Below are 24,977 nucleotides of genomic sequence, written 5' to 3'. Positions count from 1 at the left end.
CCAAGAGCATGAAGCGAACTCCTTGTTCCGATAAAAACCCCTTTTATTAATTTATTGTGAATTCTACTTATTCACATCCAGCGAAGTCTTTCAATTAATTCGTAATTTAATGAGCTTATATGCCGCCTCCCTTTCAAGGGAGGATTTACAGTCACAGACCTTATCTGGCTGGGAGAGCTGACAGACTAATATCTGCAAAACTTGGTAAGGAATCTGACAGTCGCGAACCAATTAAACAAACTAATTGTCTCCGGCAAACTCCACTCCCCTTTTGCTCCTCTTTTATTTCCTCTAGGAGGGGCCATTCATCATCCACCTGTGGCCTTACTCCCAAGACACCCCTTGTTCTTTAGCTGTTCCCTTTGTTTGGCAACTCTGCACATGGGCACACCAGGAACAGGCTCCAGCTGTTCATCTGTCTCACTGATGTCTGCCTCTGAAGGCAGCTGATAGCTGGCATATGGCTCTGCCCCCTCTCTGCCTCCGGCACAGAGCCCTCATCAGAGCTTTCCCTGGACTCCAGGACTGGCCCATGTTCCTCCCGAACCTCCTCACTGTCTGAATCTGTTGCCAGTTCCTCTGGCCACTGGTGGGCCACAACCCTGGGTTCTGTTTTGGCAGAACTTCCTGTCTGTCCCTTTTCCTATGCCAGTAACCTTCCCAGCATGGCCAACTTCCTGTCTGTTTCACTGTGACTGTCTCCCTTTTCCTACTGCAGTGCATTGAGTACCAAACAAACAATGAGTACCAGGACAACATTTTTATATCAAAATGCACTGAGTACCAAATTAAACAAGTTTTGAAGCAGTGGAGTACTGAGATACCTCTATATGTAGATTCCCACCATATGTATGAAATTGCAGAGAGGGTGTTCACTAACCAGAAAGCTTCAGAGCCTGGCACAAAGTCCACAAACTGGACTCCTGTAATGGTCATTGGATGACCTTAGAAGACAGGGAGGGAGAGAGAGACTGGAGAATATCTCCAAAATATATCTCAACCCACAGAAGGAATGAGGAGATATTTCAGAAGTGACCCTCCCTGGTTTTATGGAGAGTTAAAAGGAAAGGAAGAGAGAAAGACCTTGAAAGATCTGCTGATGCAACTTGATAGTACAGATAGAGCTGGCATTTCTGATTGAGCTTCCTGTCTCACAGGGTGAACAGTTCTGTTTGCTGGCTGGGGGAATTCTGGGAGTTGAAGTCCACATCTCTTCAAGTTGCCAAGGTTGAGAAATGCTGCCCTGACAGCTACTATATAAAAAAAAACCATGTTGTGGTCCATTATTTGTTCTCATGGAAATCCAGAGCCTTCACTTTGTGCACCACAGAATGATTTTTTGGGATGTCTGTGCACAGAGAGCCAAGATGTCGCTTTGATTTATTCTGATATTCATGAGGTTAAATCGGACCAAATTATATGGTATGGGAAACATTTGGTTATTTTAGCCTGCCCAGTCCTGCTTTTCCATTCTCCAAATACTCAGCTTCTGCAGTATGATGGAAGCAGTGCTGGCACCCCTCTATGGAACTAAAGTGTCCCCTTTTGTTCTCAGTCTCACCATCTCTGTGATTTTTATAATTAAATGTGAAATATGTTCTATTTCCCTTTGAAATCGCTTTCCTTACATTTTGAAAAACCTAGGGGCATCGTAATAGTGACACTATTTAAAAAGAGAAAGGCAGCAGGACAATTTTGTGGCTGTTGGAGAGCTATGAAGGATGGAGTGCTGATGCGAGATACACAAAGACAGATTGTGCCCTCTGAGCTTGGTTGTTTTCTTGCAGACATTTTATTACCAAACTAGGTAGCACCATCATGAGCCCTGGTGGTGTAATGGTTAGAATGCAGTATTGCAGGCTAACTCTGCACAGTCTGGAGTTCAATCTAGTCTTCCAGCCTTCCAGATTGTTGGGGGGATGATGCTGACATTATAAACCACTCAGAGAGTGCTGAGAAAGCACTACAGGTCATCTTCAACATACGACCACAATTGGGCCCAAAATTTCTGACATTTGTTACGTGAATTTTGCCCTGTTTTAAGACCTTTCTTGCTACAGTTGTTAAGTGAATCAGTGCAGTTCATAAGTTAGTAACCTCACTGTGAAATGAATCTGGCTTCCCCATTGACTTTGCTTGTTAGAAGATTGCAAAATGTGATCACATGACCTTGGGACACAACAACGGTCATAAGTATGAAACAGTTGCCAAGCACCTGAATTTTGATCACATGATCATGGGGATACTACAAAAATTGTAACTGTGAAAAACAATCATAACTTTTTTCAGCTCTGTTGTAACTTTGAATGATCACTAAATGGACTGTTGTAAATCAAGGACTACCTGTATAGGGTGTTATATAAGTGATATTTGTTTTGCTATCATTGGTGGTTGATAGTTCCTTGATTACTGTTGTTTAGTGTTAGCCTGTTTATCTGAATTGGTAGTTCCTGGACGGGAGTAATGAAATAATTTTAAACGAACATCCAGGCTCAGGGAGCATCAATGACCTCACAGTACAAACTTGAGCTACAAATATTCTCTTCTAAAGTGAGAGAAGATCACAGGTTATGGTTAAAAAATAAATCAAGATAGTGGCTCTCAGGCCATTGCATATTTAAAAAACAGGCAAAGTTTAACTGCATTCTTGTTGTTACACTTTCATCCACCCAAGGACCTAGAATAGGCAGGTGATGTTGTTTGATGGTGCTAAAGTATTGTCCCTGGAATGCAAGCTGTGCCAAGTAAAACTGCCTTTGCAATTGGCTGTAATTGTTATTGCTGTTTATCAAATTTATATACAGTACGGTCAATTTCACTGATACGGTGAATATGTGAAGCTTACCAATGGTAAAAAAATAAATATAAAACCATTTAAAATTAAACTGAAATTGAATTAAAAGGTTTAGTATAAATTTCAGTTCCAATGGATGGCTGTGAAAGTTGGACCGTAAGAAAGGCTGAGCGCCTATATATATGCTGGTCTTGTTGTATTCGGGTCTTTTCCCGTGTACAACAAGACCAGCATCCCTGCTCCGGAGCTTGTCGGGTGTGAGTCCCTGCTAGTGAAGCTGGACCTCAAGGGTCAAGTGGGTTTGCTGCTTACGTACCTGCCTCCCAACTACGTTGCAGCAGCCCTCCCCTCGCTCCTCGAGTCAGTAGCCGAGCTAGCGGTTGAGTTCCCTAGACTTATAGTTCTGGGGGACTTTAACTTGCCTTCGCTCGGTGAACACTCTGATGGAGCGCAGGAGTTCATGGCTTCCATGACAGCCATGGGCTTGACTCAAGTAATTCGAGGCCCAACTCACTCAGCGGGTCACACGCTTGACCTCGTATTCCTCTCGGAGCAGTGGAGTTACGATCTTGGTCTGAGGGGTAATGAGATCATACCCCTGTCGTGGTCAGACCACTACCTACTGAGGCTAGACTTCCGGAGGCCAAACCTCCACCGTAGGGAGGAGGAACCGACCAGCTGGTTCCGCCCCAAGCGACTGATGGATCCTGTTAGGTTCCAGACGGAGCTTGGGGTTATTCCTGATACCCTCGCCCACAGTTCGGCGGAGACTCTCGTCGCTGCCTGGCACTCGGCAGCTTCGGAGTCTCTCGACCGGATTGCGCCGCTACGGCCCCTCCGGGTCAGCGGCCCCCGGAGGCCTCCTTGGTTTACTGAGGAGCTCCGGGAGGTAAAGCGCCGGAGGAGACGCCTAGAGCACTCGTGGAGGTCCGATAGGTCCGAGTCGAAACGGGCACTTTTGACAGCATGCACCAAGGAGTATATTCGGACCCTAAGAACAACAAAAAGAACATACATTGCCTCCTTGGTAGCGTCCGCCGAGTCCCGCCCAGCCGCCCTGTTTAGGATAACCCGCTCCCTCCTAAATAGGAGGGAGACGGGGGACTCCTTACAGGGTAAGGCTGAGGAATATGTCCAGTTCTTGGCGGACAAAGTTGCCCGGTTTCGAGCGGACCTGGACTCCACCCCAGTAGATCCAGCCGAGACACAAGGAGAAAACTTGGCAAACCATCTCTGGGTTGAGTTTCAGGAAGTTGCCTCTGGGGATGTGGACAAGGCTATGCGAGCTGTGAGTGCCTCCACCTGCATACTGGACCCGTGTCCCTCCTGGCTGGTTGCCAACAGCAGTGAGGTGACACGAGGCTGGATCCAGGCGGTTGTTACCGCTTCTCTTCGGGAGGGGTACTTTCCCACCGCGCTTAAGACAGCGGTGGTGAGACCCCTCCTGAAGAAGCCGTCTCTGGATCCAGCTATTCTTAATAACTATCGTCCAGTCTCCAACCTTCCCTTTGTAGGGAAGGTTGTTGAGAAGGTGGTGGCTCTCCAGCTTCAGCGTACCTTGGAGGAAGCTAACTATCTTGACCCCTTCCAGTCTGGCTTCAGACCCGGTTACAGCACAGAAACCGCTTTGGTCGCATTGACTGATGATCTCTGGAGAGCTAGGGATGGAGGCCATGCTTCCATCCTAGTTCTCCTGGACCTCTCAGCGGCTTTCGATACCATCGACCATGGTATCCTTCTGCGACGACTGCGGGAGATAGGGGTGGGCGGCACTGTCTTGCAGTGGTTCTCCTCCTATCTCTCGGACAGGTCGCAGTCGGTGTTAGTGGGGGGGCAGAGATCGTCCCTGAGGCCCCTAACCTATGGGGTGCCGCAGGGGTCGGTCCTATCCCCCCTACTATTTAACATTTACATGAAACCGCTGGGCGAGATCATCCGAAGGCACGGGATAAAATATCACCAATATGCGGACGATACACAGTTGTATCTGTCCGCCCCGTGCCAACTCAATGAAGCGGTGGACGTGATGAACCGGGGACTGGAAGCCGTTAAAGACTGGATGAGAGCGAACAAGCTGATACTCAACCCAGACAAGACCGAGTGGCTGTTGTGTTTCCCTCCCAAAAATTTGACCACCATACCATCACTCAGGCTGGGGGGACAAAATTTAAACCCCTCAGAAAGGGCCCGCAACTTGGGAGTCCTCCTGGATTCACAGCTAACTTTTGACCACCATCTCTCAGCTGTGACCAGGGGGGCATTTGCCCAGGTTCGCCTGGTGCTCCAGTTGCGGCCCTACCTGAATCGGGAGGCCCTCACAACAGTCACTCGAGCCCTTGTGATCTCTAGGCTGGAATACTGTAATGTGCTCTACATGGGGCTGCCCTTGAAGAGCATCCGAAGACTTCAGCTAGTCCAGAATGCGGCCGCGCGAGTGATCGTGGGCGCACCACGGTTCGCCCACATAACACCGATCCTCCGTGAGCTGCACTGGCTACCTGTTGGTCCCCGGGTGCACTTCAAGGTCTTACTCACCACCTATAAAGCGCTCCATGGTAGTGGATCTGGCTATTTGAGAGACCGCCTTCTGCCAATTACCTCCCTGCGTCCCATCAGATCGCATAGAGTTGGCCTCCTCCGTATTCCATCCACCAGTCAGTGCCGACTGGCGACTACTCGGAGGAGAGCCTTCTCTGTTGCGGCTCCGACACTATGGAACAATCTCCCCGTGGAGATTCGTACCCTCACCACCGTCCAGGCCTTCCGTACAGCCCTCAAGAACTGGCTAACCCGTCAGGCCTGGGGATAATCTTATTTCGCCCCTCCCGAATGCTGAGTGAATGTTGAGTTTTATTGTCTAATTTACTTTATGCACATTTCTTTTTTTGTATTGTCCTACACTCCCCTTCCTTTTTTGATTGTAAGCCGCCCTGAGTCCCCTCAGGGAAAAGGGCGGCCTATAAATAAACTACAAACAAACAAACAAAGCATACCTACACCTGTGAAAATCTACAAAACACACACACACACACACACAGACTCACTGGAGAAGTGCCTCATACTGGGAAAGATGAAGGGCAAAAGAAGAAGGGGACGACAGAGAATGAGGTGGCTGGATGGAGTCACCGAAGCAGTCGGTGTGAGTTTAAATGGACTCAAGAGGATGGTAGAGGACAGGAAGGCCTGGAGGAATATTATCCATGTGGTCGCGATGGGTCGGACACAACTTTGCATCTAACAACAACAAATAAATTTCAGATTGCTATGATTTCCCAGAGGGGTGAAATTCAGGCTTCATCCGAAAGGAATTCAAGAGCTATTTAAACCCAAGATTTATCTAAATCAGGGTCCAGTTACTGAAGACAGGGTTTAACTTTGCATCAAGCAAATTGGACAATGTCCTTTTAATTACATCATCCCTGATTGGACAGGATCACTTGTATCACTAATTCATATCTCTTTAGGGGACAGGGGAAAAAAAGGCTCATCTGTTCCCAGAGATTCAAAAACACTTAAGGAGCCTTAATTACAAAATTATTTTATTATCCCATCAGTTCGTCTAGTTGACATCTCTCAGATGAAGAGGATCCACAAAAGCTCATGTGATAATAAAAAATAGTCTTTAAATCAGTGTTTCTCAAGATGTCTGGATTTCATGCTTTCTGGGGAATTCTGGGAGTTTAACCAAACAAATAACAGAGTTGGAAGGGACCTTGGAGGTCTTCTAGTCCAACCCCCTGCTTAAGCAGGAGAGCCTATGCTATTCCAGACAAATGGTTGTCCAATCTCTTCTTACAAACCTCCAGTGATGGAGCACCCATGACCTCTGAAGGGCTCCTTTGTACCTGCAGCAAAACACAGGACCTGAGCACCACAACCTCTGCTGCTACTTTCACTTTGGGATTAGAGAAAAGAAAGACTTGCGGGAGGGGGGGGGGCATGATAGCAGTCTTCCAGTATTTGAGGGGCTTCAGAAGAGAGAGTCAACATATTCTCCAAAGCACCAGACAAGAAGCAACGGGTGGAAACTAATCAAGGGGAGAAGCAACCTGGAATTAAGGAGAAACCTCCTAACAGTAAGGACAATTAACCAGTGGAATAACTTGCCACCAGAAGTTATGGGTGCTCCAGACTGGAGGTTTTCAAGAAAAGACTGGACAGCCATCTGTCTGAAATGGTGTAGGGTCTCCTGCTTGAGCAGGGGGTTGGACTAGAACAGTGTTTCTCAACCTTGGTGACTTTAAGTCCTATGGACTTCAACTCCCAGAATCCCCCAGGAGTTGAAGTCCACAGGACTTAAAGTCACCAAGGTTGAGAAACACTGGACTAGAAGACCTCCAAGGTCCCTTTCCACTTCTAGTCTGATGGGATTAAACTTCTCAACCTCAAGCTGAGGTTGAGAAACACTGCTTGATAGTGACACAAAATTCCTGGTTGGTTCTGCGTTAGGAGACTCACATGGCCACCTCCTAGGAAAACAAGAAGAGTTATACTCTGGAGGTGTCCTGGCAAATACCCTAATGGAGAAACAATAAACACTTGCAGCAGGAGGCCAGTGCTTCATCAAGACAACTTGTTTTGATTCAAAAATCTGAAACTGGTATATATTTGGCATAGGTTTAACCCGCTGCTGGGTACATTTTGACTTAATGGCTCTTTTGATCGAAATCTCATTTTCAGCTCCCCCCTCCCCACAGTTGGGCAAATAGGCTAATAGGGAGTAAGAGCAGGGTGGAATTAAATCACACTCAGCTGTTTGATTTTGTGGGGAGAACATTTGCGACCAATTTGGAGATTTTATTTTTATATTTTGCTGTCAAGTCTGACTGAGGAAAAAAATGTGCACTTTTTTTAAAAAAGGGGGGAGATGGAATGCAAGGAATTGGAAGCAGGGGAGAGCAAGGAATGTCAGTCCAAAACCCAGCAGTCTGAGAACCTAATTCCACTAATATGACAGATGAAGGAAAGCTACCCAGTTGAAAGAACAGATTAAAAGCAGCAACGTAATATATGGATTTATGGCATTCGCCGCATTTAATATCTCAGCATGCTACGCAGTGGCTGGAGGCAATGGGGTCATTTCATGGCAACTTCACTTTCTGGCCAGCCTTTTGGGGAAGTCTACCTCCCATTAATGGGACTAAAAACTATGCAAGGCCTTTGGAGAGACGAATTTGGGATGGGGGGAGAACAATGGAGGCTGTCATGTTAGATTTTGCTCTGTACATGTAGCCCTCGACTTATGATCACACCTGAGCCCAAAGGTTTCTGTTACTAAGTAAGACATTTGTTATGTGAATTTTGTCCCATCTTGCCACCTTCTTGCTACAGTTGTTAAGTGAATTAATGCAGTTACTAAGTTAGTAGCAATAGCACTTAAACTAATATACCGCTTCACAGTGCTTTTACAGCCCTCTCTAAGCAGTTTACAGAGCCAGCATTTTGCCCCCAACAATCTGGCTTCTCATTTTACCCACCTCGGAAGGATGGAAGGCTGAGTCAATCTTGAGTACCATCAGAATTGAACTCAGGGCCGTGGACAGATTTTGCCTGCAATATTGCATTCTAACCACTGTGCCATTAGGATGCATCAGGCTTACCAAATTGACTTTCTTTGTCAGAAGTTTGCAAAAGGAGATCACATGACTCTGGGACCCTGCAACCATCATAAATATGAACTAGCTGCCAAGCATCTGAAGTTTGATCATGTGACCATGGGGATGCTGCAACAGTTGTTAACTGCGAAAAATGGGTGTGTCACTATTTTCAGTGCCGTTGTAATGAACTGTTGTAAGTCGAGGACCAGCTATATGCAGAGCCCATGCTAAAGAATGTATCACCCTTGTAAATGATATGGTGAATCCATGCTTTCTACTCAAGGTTGAGCTGTTGAAATAGAATGCCAAGATTTCCTTCAGGTAAGGTAGGGTTTGCCACCCACTTCTATTGACTAGCCCATTGACTTCAATGCAGGGGTGAAATTCAGCCGGCTCTCACAGGCTCTGGAGAACCGGTAATGGAAATTTTGAGTAGTTTGGAAAACTGGCAAATACCATCTCTGGCTGGCTCCAGAATGGGGTGGAGATGGAGATTTTGCAGTATCCTTCCCCTGCCATGTACATCAAGCCCCACCCACAGAACCAGTAGTAAAAAAAAAAAATAGAATTTCACCACTGTTTCAATGGGATGGAAGAAATAAAATGCACATTGTTGTGGCCCACCAGCAGCCAGCAGAGCTGGCAGCAGAGTCGGACAGTGAGGAGGTTGGGGAGGAACATGGGCCAGTCCTGGGGGCTGAGGAAAGCTCAGATGAGGACTCTGCATTGGAGGCAGAGAGGGAGCTAGACAGCAGTGAGGCTGAAGAACAGCTGAAGCCTGTCCCAGTGTGCGCATGTGTAGAGCTGCCAGGAGACAAGAACAACTAAGAAAGCAGGGCCGACTTAAGAGTAAAGCTATACCTTGGATGTGATTGGCCCCTCCCAGAGGAAACAAAAGAGGAACTAACAGGGGGTGGGCTTTTGCAGGAAACAATTTCGTTCATTCGATCCAGAAAGTTCTGTTTGTGAGAGACTCTGTGCCAAGTTTTGCCTTGTCCTGCATTTGGAAACTAGTTATCTGGTAGCACTCCAAAACGAGATTAGGTGCGTGTGGATAAACATTCCTCTGAAAGACTCTTTACTAAGCCTTGCTGACTGTGAATGCAAGGAATTCACAGTCATGTAAATAAAAGAGGTTTTACAGAGACCAAGATTTTGCTTCATGCTTTCTAAGGAAGCCTGGGTCAGAACACCCATTGACTGGGAAGGCAGAAAGTCAGGACCTAAATTGGATAATCCTCCTCAAATCTAAAGATTTGAAAATAACCTTTTGCAATGCTGAGCTCGCTTCTGCTGCTGAGTGTCTTTCTTCAGGGAAGCAGCGTGCAACCATTTTCAACTTTGATTTGATCTTTGATGTAGAGTATTTTGACCCAGAAAAGAACATTCAGGATTTTTATTTGCCCCAAACTGCCAAGCAAAGAATTCCATTACCAAAACTTCTACCATTTTGCTTCCAGAGGCAGAAATGTGTGTGTGAGGATCCAGAGGAAGCAAATGACAAAAGCAACCAGATGCCAAGGCAATGCAAGTTCTACCACAGTTGTTCTTGCGTTGTGACATCACACGTGTGTACAGAAAGGCAGAGGTTTAGGGTTCTTGCTGCTTTCTGAGCTTGGTTGGTTTATTGTAGACGTTTTATTACCAAACTCGATAATATAATCAATGCTAGCAGGGTTTGGGGATTACTCTCTGTTTATATACAAGTGGCTTGGTTGGTGGGAATTTTTTTGTTGGTTCTTGATTAGGCTGTTGTTATTTGTTAGCTGTTATCTGAGTTGGTAGCTGCTTGAATGGAGTATTGTTTATTTCCTTTTCAATTTTTTTTCTTTTTCATTTTTTTAAATTACTTTTTTATTGAGTATTGTTTATTTCTTTTTTAATTTCTTTTCTTTTTTTCTTTCCTTTTTAAAATTTTTTTATTTTATTTTTACTTTTTTGTTTTTTTAAAAAAACAATTTTTATTGAGTATTGTTTATTTCTTGATTGTTGGTCTAATATTAATCTTGGCGTTAATCTCTGCTTACCTGGCTATTGTTTGTGAGTGAGGAGATGTTTTGGTCTCAATTGTTTTTGGGGAGCTTTTATTGTCTCTTTTGAATGGTGCATGGTTTATCTCTGTTGATGGCTGATTTGTCTAAGTGTTCGTCAGAGCTTGCATCATGGAGGTGTAACACTACTTCAACATTTTGAGAAATGCACTGAGCTCTGTGGATGTCTGAGGGTGGGGCCAGTAAGTGGCTTGTGTGTTGCTTGTGCTTGCTTTAGGGAGATGTGCACTCAAATGGAATTAGAGGAACCCAAGTCATTCCATTAAAAAAGCTAGTCACTGTTTGATAAAAATCTAGGGATGAAAATCACTTGCATCCAGTGGTGAAATTCATTTTTTTTATGACTGGTTCTGTGGGAGTGGATTGGTGGGCATGGCAGGGGAAGGATATTGCAAAATCCCCATTCACTCCCCACTCCAGGGGAAGAATACTGCAAAATCCCCATTCCCTCCCCACTCCAGGGGAAGAATACTGCAAAATCCCTATTCCCTCCCCACTCCAGGGGAAGATACTGCAAAATCCCCATTCACTTCTCACTCCTGGGGGAAAGATACTGTTGTTCCCAATTCGGGTCTGAGCCTGGTGCCGAAGCCAATGATGGATGCCAGACACGAGGTGCAGGCTTTCTGATTGCTTTTTATTGGAGTACTCCAAGAAAAAGGGTTCCTGGTCAAAAGACCAAGAATCAAGAAAAAGGATTAAGAAAGCTTTATACATTTTCACTAAAGGAGAAGACGAGATAAGGTGAAATAATAAGAAATATCCTCTAATAAACATTTTAGCAATAATTCTACAATTTGTTCTATTGGTCTATAACTGTCCCATTCCTAAGCCTTAGCTAATGAATGCTCCAGGAGTAATCGAATAGACATTTCATTTGCTGAAGACCATCTCCATTGCTAACCTTTAGCTGAGGTCTGCAAGTTGTCTAATCCTTGTTATTTTTATCAACTTTCTAAGAGGGGTGGGTGCCTGCCAGGTCTAACCTCTTCTATAGAAGAGGTTCCACAAATCTACAGTGCCGTTTAGAACTGGTTCCAGCTCCACCGCCCATCTGCAAATCATCAAGATGAAGAGCGAGAGGAGGAATTCTGGGAGTTGAAGTCCATAAGTCTTAAAGCTGTCAAGTTTGAACACCCCTGGTTTTTTTTTTCTAAAGGGTTAGGAGTGCAAGGGTCTTGTAACTTGACAGCTTTAAGACTTGCGTGCTTCAAATGCCAGTGTTTCTGAGCCAACATTTTGGTTGCTAAGAGCGTTGTTAAATGAGTTTCACCACATTTTACAAGTTGGCCATGTCCACCCAGTTACATGGCTGGCAAGCCATTCCCACCCGGTCACATGGCCGACAAGCCACTCCCACAAAGCAGGCCACACCTACAGAAGAGGTTCTAAAAAAAATTGAAACCCACCACTGCTTTCTAACTACCCGTAATTGCTACAAGCTTTACACATGTATATTTGATAAGCATTCTTTGTTCTTGTGAGACAGACAGACACACACACACCAATTATAGTCTTCCTGATTTACTTTCAAGTGTGTGCCATGACCTTGCTTTAGCAGCCAGCCCATCAATACTGCAAAATCCCCATTCATTCCCCACTCCTGGGGGAAGGATACTGCAAAATCTACATTCCCTCCCCACTCCAGGGGAAGGATACTGCAAAATCCCCAGTCCCTCCCCACTCCAGGGGAAAAATACTGCAAAATCCCCATTCACTCCTTACTCCAGGGGAAGGATCCTGAAAAAATCCCATTTCCTCCCCATTCTGGGGGAAGAATACTGCAAAATCCCCATTCCCTCCCCACTCTGGAGCCAGCCAGAAGTGGTATTTTCTGGCTTTCTGAACTACTCAAAATTTCTGCTACCAGTTCTCCAGAACCTATCAGAACCTCTCTGAATTTTACCCCTGCTTGCATCTCCATCTGCAGGGATGTGAGATGAAGGCCAAGCCTCCTGAATTATTTCATACTGGCCACGTTTGGCTTGCTTTGACAGCTGAACCAAAAAACCTGAGCACAAATGTCCGTTTGATTAGTGGACAAGGGGAAATAAAGGGGAGATTTCTTCAAATTTCTTCTGTGGGGGAAAATGCCCTAAGACCATTTCTCAATGATAAGACTTTTCAGTTAGCAGGGAGGATGGGAGTTAGTCTTGGTCTCCATTTCATTTTTGTTTTTTTATCCTTGCTGTGCATTTTTCCTGTTTCTCCATCAAGTTTTGAAATGTCTTACAAAAGCCCATTCAAAAATCTGTACGTGTTTTGTGTGCTCAGCTATCTTTGTGTACATAGTTTTATATGTTCTTTTTCTAATATTATGCATCATTGAATAGCTGTATTGTGGTTCAAGAAGTCACATTACCAAATTAAAGGGGGAAACTGTGTTGATTTGTCAGAAGCAGCTGAAGCAACTTCCTAACAAACTGCAAAGTGAATGAATTTTCTCTTTTACCTCTAAAATGTTGTCTTTCTTCTTTACAACTGCTGTCCTTTATTCCAGAGTTTTATTAATGATTAAGAGGTAAAGGTGCAGTGTTGACTATTTGCTTGCTCATAACCACAATCCAATGCCATTAAAACTTGTCCAATTTCAGTCCTAAACAATCTCAAGATTTCAAGAGGGTTCTTCTTTAATAGTTTATAATATGTCGCCTAGTAATGCTAGATTGTTTGAAACTTTTTCAAGGTTTGTTTGGTGGTTTTTTTTTTGCTCTTCTTCTCTGGCCAAAAAAGAGGAGCTTTTTTTGGCTGTTCTCCATCACTCATACATTAGAGCTGATATGAAAACATACTATAGGAAGTTAAAACCCACCCTTCTGCTAGAAAACTAAAATATCCTGGGAAATATTAAGAAGGCAGAATATTATATTTCCCTGGATGTGAAAAAGGAGAAACATGTTTTAAAGACAGAGTAGCTCCCAGCAGCCTCCTGCCCCCCCCCTTTGCCAATGAGCCATTAAAGCTTGAGCTAGTCTACTTTATATAATAAAGGTAGGATTAGCCTTCTACAGAAACTCACCACATGGCATCTGGAAACTCAATCAAGCTTGGACTCAAAACACAGCCTAGAGAGTTACCCTTACATGGTCCCATGGGAGTCTGACAACCAATCAGAATAAATTTCTTACACAGAGAGAGGAAACAGAGAGGTGGGGCCGAACAGAGTATAAAAATCCAGCAAGCCCCTTCTTCTCTCTTTTCTTCTTCACTCAACATCTGGAAGCATGGGATCCCCTTTTCTGTTCAGGAGCTCAAGCCATGTGATCCTGTCCACCATTAAACCATCTTTCCAAGCAGCCTCCATGTTTCCAGTTTCCCCCCACTTGGAACTGAACCCCAAAGGACATGTCTTCCAACAATACTAAATCCAGAGTTTGGCACAAAAAGACTTTTAAAATTCTCCACCAAATTTGGGGGCTTCTAAATTTCTCTAAGAAAAAGAGAATAGTTCCATCAATCACACTAGGGAAAGCTACCCACATGCACTCACATGCACACACACCTACTGGAGTCAAGAATTTCAGAATAGAAAAGTCCAGAGTTGAATCTTTTCCTTGCAATTTATTTGAAACTAGGGAAGGCAGATAGTCTGTAGCTTGTTGGAGAGAGTATGGTACAAAGAAAGGGTGAGTGATAGGAAATAACATCAGAGTATCCATTAATCCATCCATCCATTAAAAGATCTCCAAAATTCTCTTTTCCCTTGTAAAAAGTTTTAAAGCAAATTCTTTCTCAAAAATTAAATGTAAACAGTAGTTGTCCATTGTTCCAACTTGATCCGATAGGAAAGAAGGACTCCTGGCCCATGATTAGCCAAAAGTATAGTTTACTAAAACCAAAGTGGTTACAGAAGAGGCAAAGCTGGATCTGAGATTTTCGCAGGCAAAAGATACAATTAATTTTCCCTTCTTCCAGACCAGTCCCCCTGGTTATCAGTCTATGCCCAATCAAGTGTTAACAAATTGTTTGGGAACAATTTCCCCTCAGGGAAAAGGGCGGCCTATAAATCATAAATAAAATCCTAAAAAAAAAAAATGGTCCCTGTCTTTGGCCACTCCGCTGAATTCGCGTTCTTTTGGTGTAACTGTGAGATGGCTGGTGCTTCTCACAGGATGATCCTATTTAGTTTTGATTCCACTGAGTTCCTTCCCTGAGTCCCTATCCCCACTATTCTGCCCCCATTATTGATGTCAGGCTGTTTGCGATACGTAGTCTAGCAGAATGGAAGCTATGACAGTAGACCTTACCAGGAGTAGTCATGGTCAGCAGGGAAGGTGGTATAAAATGGTGTCAAGACCATCCAAACACCAGATAGATATTGTTCCATAAAGCAGTTACTGTCACAGAGAAGGCTGGATCCAACCCAATGACCCTGTTTAACACAGGGGTCCTGGTGGAGCAAAAGTCTAGTTTGTCAGTATGGGCAGGGATAGAGATAGGTGGTTCTGCAAATAACCTGGCCTTGAGGGCTTTCTAAGTGATGACCATCACTTTGAATTGCCTACTAGTAACCCCTGCAGCTTGCAAAGCAATGGTGTTACATAGAATAGAATAGAATAGAATAGAATTGAATTAGGAAAGAATAGAGTAGAGTAGAGTAGAGTAGAGTAGAGTAGAGTAGAGTAGAGTAGAGTAGAGTAGAGTAGAGTAGAGTAGAGTAGAATGAAATTAGGAAAGAATAGAATAGGATAGGATAGGATAGAATAGAGTAGAATAGAATAGAATAGAATAGAATAGAATAGAATAGAATAAGGAAAGAAGAGAAGAGAATTCTTTATTGGCCAAGTGTGATTGGACACACAAGGAATTTGTCTTTGGTGCATATGTTCTCAGTGTACATAAAAATAAAGATACGTCAAGAATCATAAGGTACAACATTTAATGATAGTCATAGGCTTCAAATAAACAATCAGGAAACAATCAATATCAATATAAATCATAAGGATATAAGCAACCAAATTACAGTCCTGCAGTCATAAGTGGGAGGAGATAGGTGATAGGAATGGTGAGAAGACTAATAGTAATAGTAAAGCAGCCTTAGTGAATAGTTTGACAGTAGTGAGGGAATTATTTGTTTAGCAGAGTGATGGCGTTAGGGGAAAAACTGTTCTTGTGTCTAGTTGTCTTGGTGTGGAGTGCTCTATAGTGTCGTTTTGAGAGTAGGAGTCGAAACAATTTATGTCCAGGATGTGAGGGGTCTGTAAATATTTTCATGGCCCTCTTTTTGACTGTGAAGTATACAGATCCTCAATGGAAGGGAGGTTGGCAGTAATAGTTTATTTTTCTGCAGTTCTGATTATCCTCTGAAGTCTGTGTCTGTCTTGTTGGGTTGCAGAACCAAACCAGACAGTTATAGAGGTGATGTATTGTGTGCAGTCAAAACTGCATGTGCCATTGTGTTCTTGACCAATGACAGTCTTCAAGGGCTGCCTCATATGCATATCCAACTGTGAGGCGATTTATTTAATCCCTAAAGAAAAGCAGATTTTATTTTGGCAAAGGCAGAACTTTTGAGCTGCTTTAGCGACTTTCTGCTTTCCACTAAGCTTAATCCTTGCCCTCCTTCTTCTTAGATATTCTCACCAAGGAGGGCAACAGCTTCATTCATTCACTGTCTGGGGCCAGAATCAAACCTGCCTCTATTTTTTTCCACAAAATCACAAACTTGAAGAGAAGCCAAAGAGCTAAAGGAGAGAAAATGCATTTGTTAGGAATGGGAGACAAGCCGAAGAAAGAAAATGCATGTGATTGATGTGGTGTGTGGGAGACCCTGGGTAGCAAGAGCATCGAAGGGTGAACAGATGGATGGAGAGCCAGTGGACTGCCTGTTGTCTAAAGAGAAGCATAAGTCAAGTCTGCTAACAAGCACCTCCCAGGGATGGCCTGACAGAGGCACTGGGCGAATCAAGGAAGGGTATCTGTGAAAGAGAGAATAAAAACAGGGGATGGGACTACTGTGTTAGAAGCAAGAATGAGCAAGCAATTGAGAAATGGGCAGAAGTAACAATCTTTCGTGTAGAACCAGCCTGGTCAAGAGATTAAGGTTTGGGGCAGGCCCTGGGAGATCCTCAGCCAGAGTGTAGTTGCTTGGGGGAGGAAAAGAAGAGATGGGGTGGGCTATGAGGAGCCCTGATGGCACAGTGGTTAGAGTGCAATATTGCAGGCAAACTCTGCCCACATCCTGGAGTTGGATCCTGACAGAGCTCAAGGTTGACTCAGCATTCCATTCTTCCGAGGTCGGTAAAATGAAGATCCAGATTGTTAGGGGGCAATAGGGTGCCCCAGAGAGGAGGGGATCAAGCTGTTTCCCAAAGCACCTGAAGGCCAGACAAGGAATAATGGATGGAAACTGACCAAGGAAAGATTCAATCTCAAAATAAAGAGGAACTTTCAACCCATGGAACAGAAGTTGCCTTTGGAAGTTGTGGGAGCTTTACCACTTGAGACTTTCAAGAAGAGACTGGACTGCCATTTGTCAGAAATGGTGTAGGGTCTCCTGCTTGAGCGGGGGGTTGGACTAGATGACCAACCCCCCGCGGAGATTCGGACCCTCACCCCTCTCCAAGCCTTCCGGAAAGCTGTCAAAACCTGGCTGTGCCGGCAGGCCTGGGGTTGATGAGTTCCCCTCCCCTCTCGACTTGTATGGCTGTATGACTCTTGTGTATTTTAATTGCGTGTATTGTGTTTGTATCCCCTTTCCCCTTTGGAGTTGTTCGCCGCCCTGAGTCCCTCCCGGAGAAGGGCGGCATACAAATAAATTAAATCTTGAATCTTGAATCTTGACCTATAAGGTCCCTTCCAACTCTGTTAATCTGTTATCTGTTATCTGTTATCTGCTAACATTGCAAGCCATCCAGAGAGTGTTGTAAAGCACTGTGAAGTAGTATATAAGTATAAATGTTATTGCTATTGCTATGCAGAGCTCTTTGGACCCTGGAAGAACAGTAAGAAAATAATAATAGTCAAATATTATTAGAAAGCTGCCATTCATACCCTTTATATTTGGCCCATATTCTGAGTAGCTTTTTCCCAAAGTCTGGGCTGGGGAAAATTCATAAAGTTATGGCCATAGGTCATTTGAAGACACCAAATTTTTAGAAGCCATTTGCAACACTCATTTAGCTGACTTGGATATGATATGCCGTATTTGCTCATAACAAGCATCCAGTTTAGTCCTTGGATGCAAAGTACCTTGCATTTATTTGCAGTTTAGAGAGTGCAAGTGGAGTTTTAGGTTTATCAGCAGATTGGTAATGAACTTGGAAGACAATGGAGGCCTTTGTGGAAGTTTCCTCCTAGGATTAGTTAACCTTGAGGGGTCCAAGTAGGTATTTCCAATTGACGTCTTCTTCGCTGTGTGGTAGGTAGTTTCCGTCTCTGTTGGCTCCCCTCATCCCACCCCACAACATTATAACAATCTAGCTGCAACTCTCAACCTACTGTAAGTGTTTCTCAGCTTTGGTAACTTTGAAATGGGTTGACTTCGACTTCCAAAATTCCTCAAGAATTCTGGGAGCTGAAGTCTCCCCATCTTAAAGTTGCTAAAATTGAGAAGCATGGACGTATTTAGATTTCTCAGTAATCTCATTGAGCTCAACATGAGGTGTGCACTACTGTACTTAAAAAAAACAACAGGGAAACATGTTCCAAATATTCATTCACATCCTGTCTTCAAACATATGGAGACTTGTATGTATCTTTTGCTGTTTTATATAATTGCGAACATAAATTGCTGAGAAACAGGTTTTTTTAATGCAAATTATCCTGTTTCCATTCCATTTCCAGACTGATAAATATCCCTGATGTTAAGTTTCTTTAGCACAAACTTTTTCATTCTAAACTCTTTTTTAATTGTAAGTACTGCTGTGTGCATGCGGCTTTCCAAAGGACGCTAAGGTACTTTGTGAGGTGATATGTGACATTTTGAAGGGCCTGCTAAGCAAATTATCCTCCACTGAAAGCAAGCATAGGTAGTCCTCGAGTTACGACCACAATTAGGGCCAGAATTCCCATTGTGAAGCAATCAGCTGCATCCACTTTCCTGCAGCTCTTAAATAAATCATGGGGTTGTAAAGTGAATCTATCTTCTCCCATTGACTCGCATCCCACTTGTGTCGGAAACACTGAGGCGCTTCCAGGTTGAAAGGATTAGCTGGTGGCATCATCATTGCCTGGGGGGGGGGGGTTGCTCAGTTGGGGGCTCCTTTTATATTCACGCCAAGAGCTGGAGCTAGAGACAGGAACTCACTCCATCCCATGGCAGCACCTGGGTCTCAAACACAGGCTTGCTGCATGTCAATCCAGTGTCCTAACCCTACGAGCCACCAGGGGTGGGTTCCGGCTTCTGTTACTGCCGGTTCACTCAGGGACGCTCTTCGCATGCTTAATGCGCACTGTACATGCATGCGCAGTAGTAAAAAATTACTTCTGCACATGGACAGAAACAAAAAACAAGATGGCAGCTCCATAGGCACTGCTGATAGAACCAGCTCGGGGGGGTGGCCAGCCGAGTTACTACCTACTCGGCCAAACTGGGCCGAACCGGTAGCAACCCACCTCTGGAGCCACCATGTTCCTTGGTCCCATTGACTTTGCTTGATGGAAGCCAGCTGGGAAATTCACAAGTAGCAATCACATGACCCAAGGGCCCTGCAAATATTGTAAATACAAACTGGCTGCCGAGTGCTTAAATTTTGATCCCATGACCATGGGGATGCTGTGCGAGAAATGATAGGACCAGTTATAGGCCACTTTTTAAATGCCATTATCATTTTGAATGGTTGCTAACCAAATGTTTTTAAGTCAAGAACTATATGAGATGAGTATTCCAATATATTGTACACAATCTCATGACCCTAGGATGCTGCAACCATTGTAAATACAAGCCAGTTGCCTAGTGTCTAAATTTTCATCATGGGACCATTGGGCTTTGTAACTGTTACAAGTATGAGGACTGGTGGAAAATCACTTTTTTCAATGCCATTCAGTAGTGGGATTCAGCCGGTTCGCATTAGTTCGGGCGAACAGGTAGTTGGAAGAATCTGCTGCCCCCCACGCCCCTCCCAAGAGTCTCCACACAACCCCTTTTGGATGCCAGGTAAGTGCAGGCACCATGCAGAGGGTCCAGGAGGGAAAAACTGGGCCTCACAAAGACTTCACAAACAGTCTGTGAAGATTCCGACAGATGTCTGCTTGAGTTGCCACAATCTTTCAGGGGAATGTTGATAAACACCGACTTCTCTCCCTGGGAATGCTGCCAGAGACCTTATTGCCAAATGCAGAGCAAGGCCAAACTTAGCACAGAGTCAAACAGAACTTTTCAAAGCTTGAACCAACCAGATGAACTAATTGCTTCCTGCAAAGGCTCACATCACATTCACTCCTCTTTTAAATCTTATGGGAGGGGCCAATCATCTCCAAGCCTTACTCCCAAGTCGACTCTGTTTTCTTAATTGTTCATGCCTTCTGGCAGCTCTGCGCATGCGCACACTGGGAACAGGTTCCCGCTGTTCTTCTGCCTTGCTGATAACCCACTCTGGAGGCAGCAAATAACTACCAGAGGACTTTGATACCCTCTCTCCCTCTGATGCAAAGCCCTCATCTGAGACTTCCCCAGACTCCAGGACTGGCCCATGTTCCTCCCCAACCTCCTCACTATCCGACTTTGCTGCCAGCTCCACAGGCCACCAGTAGACCACAAAAGAAGGCTAGATTTCCTAGTCTACACTACAACCCTGAGACTCCTCCATGGTGTCCTATCCAAAAAGTAACTTGATCTGATTTGTGAGGCCTTCTCAAAATCAACAGAAGATAGTGTATGGAATCCAAAGGACCACTCAAAGAGATGTTGTTTCGTCCCAATGTGCTTGATCAAATATGTTGCTTTTGGGAGGGTGCTGCAACAACAGAAGCAATACAACATCACACACTAAAATAATAATCTGCAACTTACAGATCTGAAAATTCCTAAAAATGAGTAGTCTTACATGTTAAAAGGAAGGGGGGAAAGCTTAGGTTTCAGAGAGAGAGAGAGAGAGAGAAATATCATTAATTTTGTTTCTTAAACTGACAAGAACAATGTTACTATAATGAATACAAAAATAATTGTGCATCAGCACAGGACATTAACATTGTTAAAACATCTTGCCCAAGTTTTCTTTCTAATATAAAGAAAAAGAGAAACTAAAAAAACAAGCAGAAGATTACTGCAAAGACAAAGTAAGGCAGGAAATTGTTGTACCTCATGGAAAGTATGTGAATGACTCAACAGGCATGTTCTCCAAAACCAAAGGCGATGTTTATTTTTTCAAGTTCAACAAAGATCAGCCAGCAATTAACCTGCCATCTGCTGTGACAGATGCCAGAGAGAACCCAGGGGGGTTAAGACAGTCAATATTGCAGCCACAGCCATATCACAGAAGCTCCACCCATTTTTATGTTTACCTTGGCGAGGCCTTGATTTTTGCCTGTGACTACCATGTTGATGTTTTGACCCACTCCCGAGGACACCAACAACTTGCACCTTGAAGTGGGGGGGGGGTGGGCATTCCAACTACTAAATTCAGAGAAACTCTTTGGTTTCATATTGTTCTAACTTGTTTGAATAGGATCCATCTATCCTCTATCTAATCTGAAGGAAAAAAGAAGTAGGTCTGCCCGGCCATCCATCCATTTCTCTCTCTCTCCCATCAATCATCTATCTATCTATCTATCTATCTATCTATCTATCTATCTATCTATCTATCTATCTATCTATCTATCTATCTATCTATCTATCATCTATCTATCATCTATCTATCATCTATCTATCTATCTATCTATCTATCTATCTATCTATCTATCTATCTATCTATCTATCTATTTATTATCTGTCTGTCTATCTGTCTATTTATCTATCTCTATTTACTATCTATCTATCTATCTATCATCTATCACCTATCTATATCTCTATTATCTGTCTGTCTGTCTGTCCGTCTATTTATCTATCTATCTCTATTTATTGTCTGTCTGTCTGTCTGTCTGTCTGTCTGTCTGTCTGTCTGTCTATCTATCTATCTATCTATCTATCTATCTATCTATCTATCTATCTATCTATCTATGGATCAGATGATGGAATATATGTACAGAGGAGGCCCTGGGTATCAGAGGAAGGGTTACGAGATAGGACCCAGGTATGGATGGAATGCACATGAGAGTGAGGAATCTGAATGTTGATAAAACATTTTCTCTTGTCTTCATTTCTTTGCCTTGACAATTAAGAGCTTTGCTCCTCCCCTGTCTCTCTCACTGAAGGGGGAGAGGATGGAGTGGGGGCGTTGCTGCTTCAGACAAAAGTTTTAAACTGCTTTTGCTTTTCTCTATGGAAGGAGGGGGTCTCGGGGAGCTGCCTCAGATAAAACCTGTTTTATCTGAGGCAGTTTGTTCTTTTATTGTGCTCTGCAATAGGAAGGAGAGGGCTGCACATTAACAGCAAGACAGAAGTTAGCACTTTAAAACCACTAGCCAGGATGTTAGAAACAAGAATAGCTCGCTTATAAGAAAAACTCCAAAACCCACATAGCTGGCACATTTGCAAGATACCCATGACCAGGAATGAAAAACAGGTGGTGTGACATTGAGCTATTTAACATAACAAACGTACGGGTTTGGAGGGTCTGGAATCCAAATAACCAATCAATATTATCTGTTATGCATGCATTATTAGGGGAAGGGCAAAGGGTTGAATGCGACCATCCCTTGACTATAAAAACCGCTGTGAGATTCTAGTCTTGGCCATTGGTTAGCTTTTCAAACCGGGATCCTTATATCTTGGTACCAAAATAAAAGTAGAATTCTGTATCACACCTTGTGTCCGGTGACTTATTGGCTTCAACACCAAGCAAGAGCCCAGGTTTGGGGACAACAGTTTGGTGGAGAATGCGGGCAGACACCACTGCCTGAGGAACAAATCAAAGGGAGGCCTCCAGGTCATGTAAGTTGGCAGTTGAGAGGAGAGTGAATTGTTCCTAAGAATTATATCCAGCCAGGCTGTGCGTTCATCCGGGGGCAGCCACCCTTAAGTCCTCATGAGCCCGTCTGAGCTGTGACTGGAGAACTTAAATAGCAAGGGCTCCTGGAGTGGACATGCATGCCATACTGGCTCAGAGACAGGGTGACTGAATGACCATAAGCTGCCTACTTTTGGACTTGGCCCTGAGATAAGTCAGTGTGGGACTCAAAAGTCAAAGCCCAGAAAAAATCAAGGTGTGGAAAATTTCATCATGGAGAAAGATATTGGAAACAAAAATCAAGCTTCCTCTGGTTACGTGGCTGGACTTAACCATCCACAGGATGAGGTGAGACTATTGTGGGGGACGCCTTCAGGGGTTGTAAGGTGTGAAGTCCAGGGTGGAAGGAATACAACACTCTTAGGAAAGGCATAGTCGCAAGGATGGGTAATAAGCCTACAGGAGGCAAAGCAAAAAGGGGTAAAATCCCAGATAACAAATCTAAAACTGGAACAATAAAAAGGAGGGTCTCTGACATCAGTGCCCTCCACCTGGGTATCCTTGGCATGAAGTAGTTGGCACTGAAGGGATAGGAGGCCCAGGGAGACAAAAAGAGGAATTAGATACCTGTCAGGAAGAACAAATGGTCCCAGTAGGTGGGATCAGGAAGAAGGAAACCAAAAAGGTTCCCGAAGGGACAGATCAACTTGATCACACACCCAAGGGAACAGTTGAGTCAGAATTCAATTGCTCCTAAGGGAAATTATATTGCCAGGAGCTGAGGGGGAGCTACGTAAGGTGTGGGTACATGGTCTATTCTCAATGGCTGATTTATATACTATATTTTTCAGAGTATAAGATGCACCCTTTCCTCCCTAAAAGAGTGTGGAAATGTTGGTGGGTCTTATATACTGAATAGAGCCATTTTTGGCTTCCTGAAGCCCCGCCCCTGCATCCCATTTTTGCAAAAAAAAAAAAACCAGGCTGTTTTTTTCCCCCCAAAATGAGGCTTTTTTGTCTTCCTTAAGCCCCCAGCAGTCCTCTGCAGGCTTCAGCAGGACTGGGGCAAGGCAAAAATGCCTGTGTTTTTGTAAAAAAAAAAAAAGGGGGGGGGCAAAAAATGGGCTGGTTTTTGCAAAAAAAAAAGGAGACTTTTTTGCCTTCCCTCAGCCCCCAGCAGCCCTCTGCAGGGTTCAGCAAGGCTGGGGCAAGGCAAAAATGCTTCCATTTTTGTGAAAAAAAGGCCAAAACATGGGCTGGTTTTTGCAAAAATGGAGTCTTTTTGCTTTCCCTCAGCCCCCAGCAGTCCTTTGCAGGCTTCAGCAGGGCTGGGGCAAGGCAGAAACAGGGTGTTTTTGTCTTGCTCTAGCCCCGCTTAAGTCTGCATGGTGCTGCTGGGGGCTGAAGGAAGGCAAAAACTTTTTTTCTTACTTATCTCTTCGAAATCTTGATGCGTCTTATACACCAGTGCATCTTATAATCCGAAAAAATATGGTAATTGAAAAAATCAAATTCCTAATTATAGAGAGAGTCCAGATCAGATGCATGGCCTTTTTGTGTTCATTTTCCAAACTCACCAGCCTACTTGGACAGACATATGAAGTTTGATGGAAATTTTATTAACTCCAGAGGAAAGAAGGATGGTGAAGGGAAGCATGGACAAGGTTGGGCAGAAAGATTATGTAACAGATCCACACTGAATATGCCCACTGGAGGAACCAGATTGGCTGGTTCCAGTCCATTCGGCTACAAAACTATTGGATCTTGGTTTTTTTAGGACTCAAACAGGAGATCCCAAAGGTTAAGAACTTGGGGAAGGTCTACCAAATTCAACAGAAACAGGATGAAAATCCAGGAGGAATTTCTAGAACTCATTTATCAAACCTTTAGGCAATAGATCCTGAGGCTGAAGAAAATTAGAGAATGGTCAATATGATCTTCATTGGTCAGTCTGCAGACAACATTAGGGCCAAATTACAGAAGACAGAGCCTCCCCCTCCCCCCAGGAAAGGCAATCTCTGGACTTGTGGAATTAGCATACAAAGTGTATACTAATTGGGCTCCAATCTCAGAGAAGAAGGAACTTCAAAGGGCAAGAAGAAATGCAATTTTTCTCTCCCAGGCTCTTAGACAGGAAGAGTGGGAAGCCAGGGGAACAACTGCAGGAAGAATTGTAGGAGGAGGAGGTTTGCGGGGATCAGTAGTTAGAATCCCAGGCCCAGTCAGAGGAAGAGCCCTCCAGTTGGCAAAAGGGAAGAGGGTTAATATCTAAACAGATATGCATTTGGAGTTTTACATGCTCTTGGGGCTATTTGGAAAGAAAGGGGTATGCTCACTGCCTGTGGGAGGGGGGGGCAATCAAACATGGGCCCCAGATCATAGAATTACTGGAAGTTGTACACTTCCCTCACGAGGTTGCAGTTGTGCATGTCAGGGGTCATTCCAACGATGCCACCTTGGTGGCAAAGGGAAATTGGGCAGCAGACAAGGCAGAAAAAGAGGCCACTCAGCCTGCCCTTGCACAGGTCTGTCCCCTGATCCCCTATCA

General features: G+C 44.1%; 1 protein-coding gene across 1 annotated transcript in view; it reads left to right on the top strand.

Annotated features, from left to right (window-relative positions):
* The window catches only part of COL16A1 (collagen type XVI alpha 1 chain), a 297,538-nt gene that overhangs the window by 99,883 nt on the left and 172,678 nt on the right, over window positions 1-24,977 (top strand). The gene's annotated exons all lie outside the window — the stretch shown is intronic.

The sequence above is a fragment of the Thamnophis elegans genome, chromosome 12 (genome assembly GCF_009769535.1).
Source record: "Thamnophis elegans isolate rThaEle1 chromosome 12, rThaEle1.pri, whole genome shotgun sequence".
Taxonomy (NCBI): domain Eukaryota; kingdom Metazoa; phylum Chordata; class Lepidosauria; order Squamata; family Colubridae; genus Thamnophis; species Thamnophis elegans.
The sequence above is the reverse complement of the archived record's forward strand: the minus strand, read 5'-3'. Positions and strand labels throughout refer to the sequence as shown.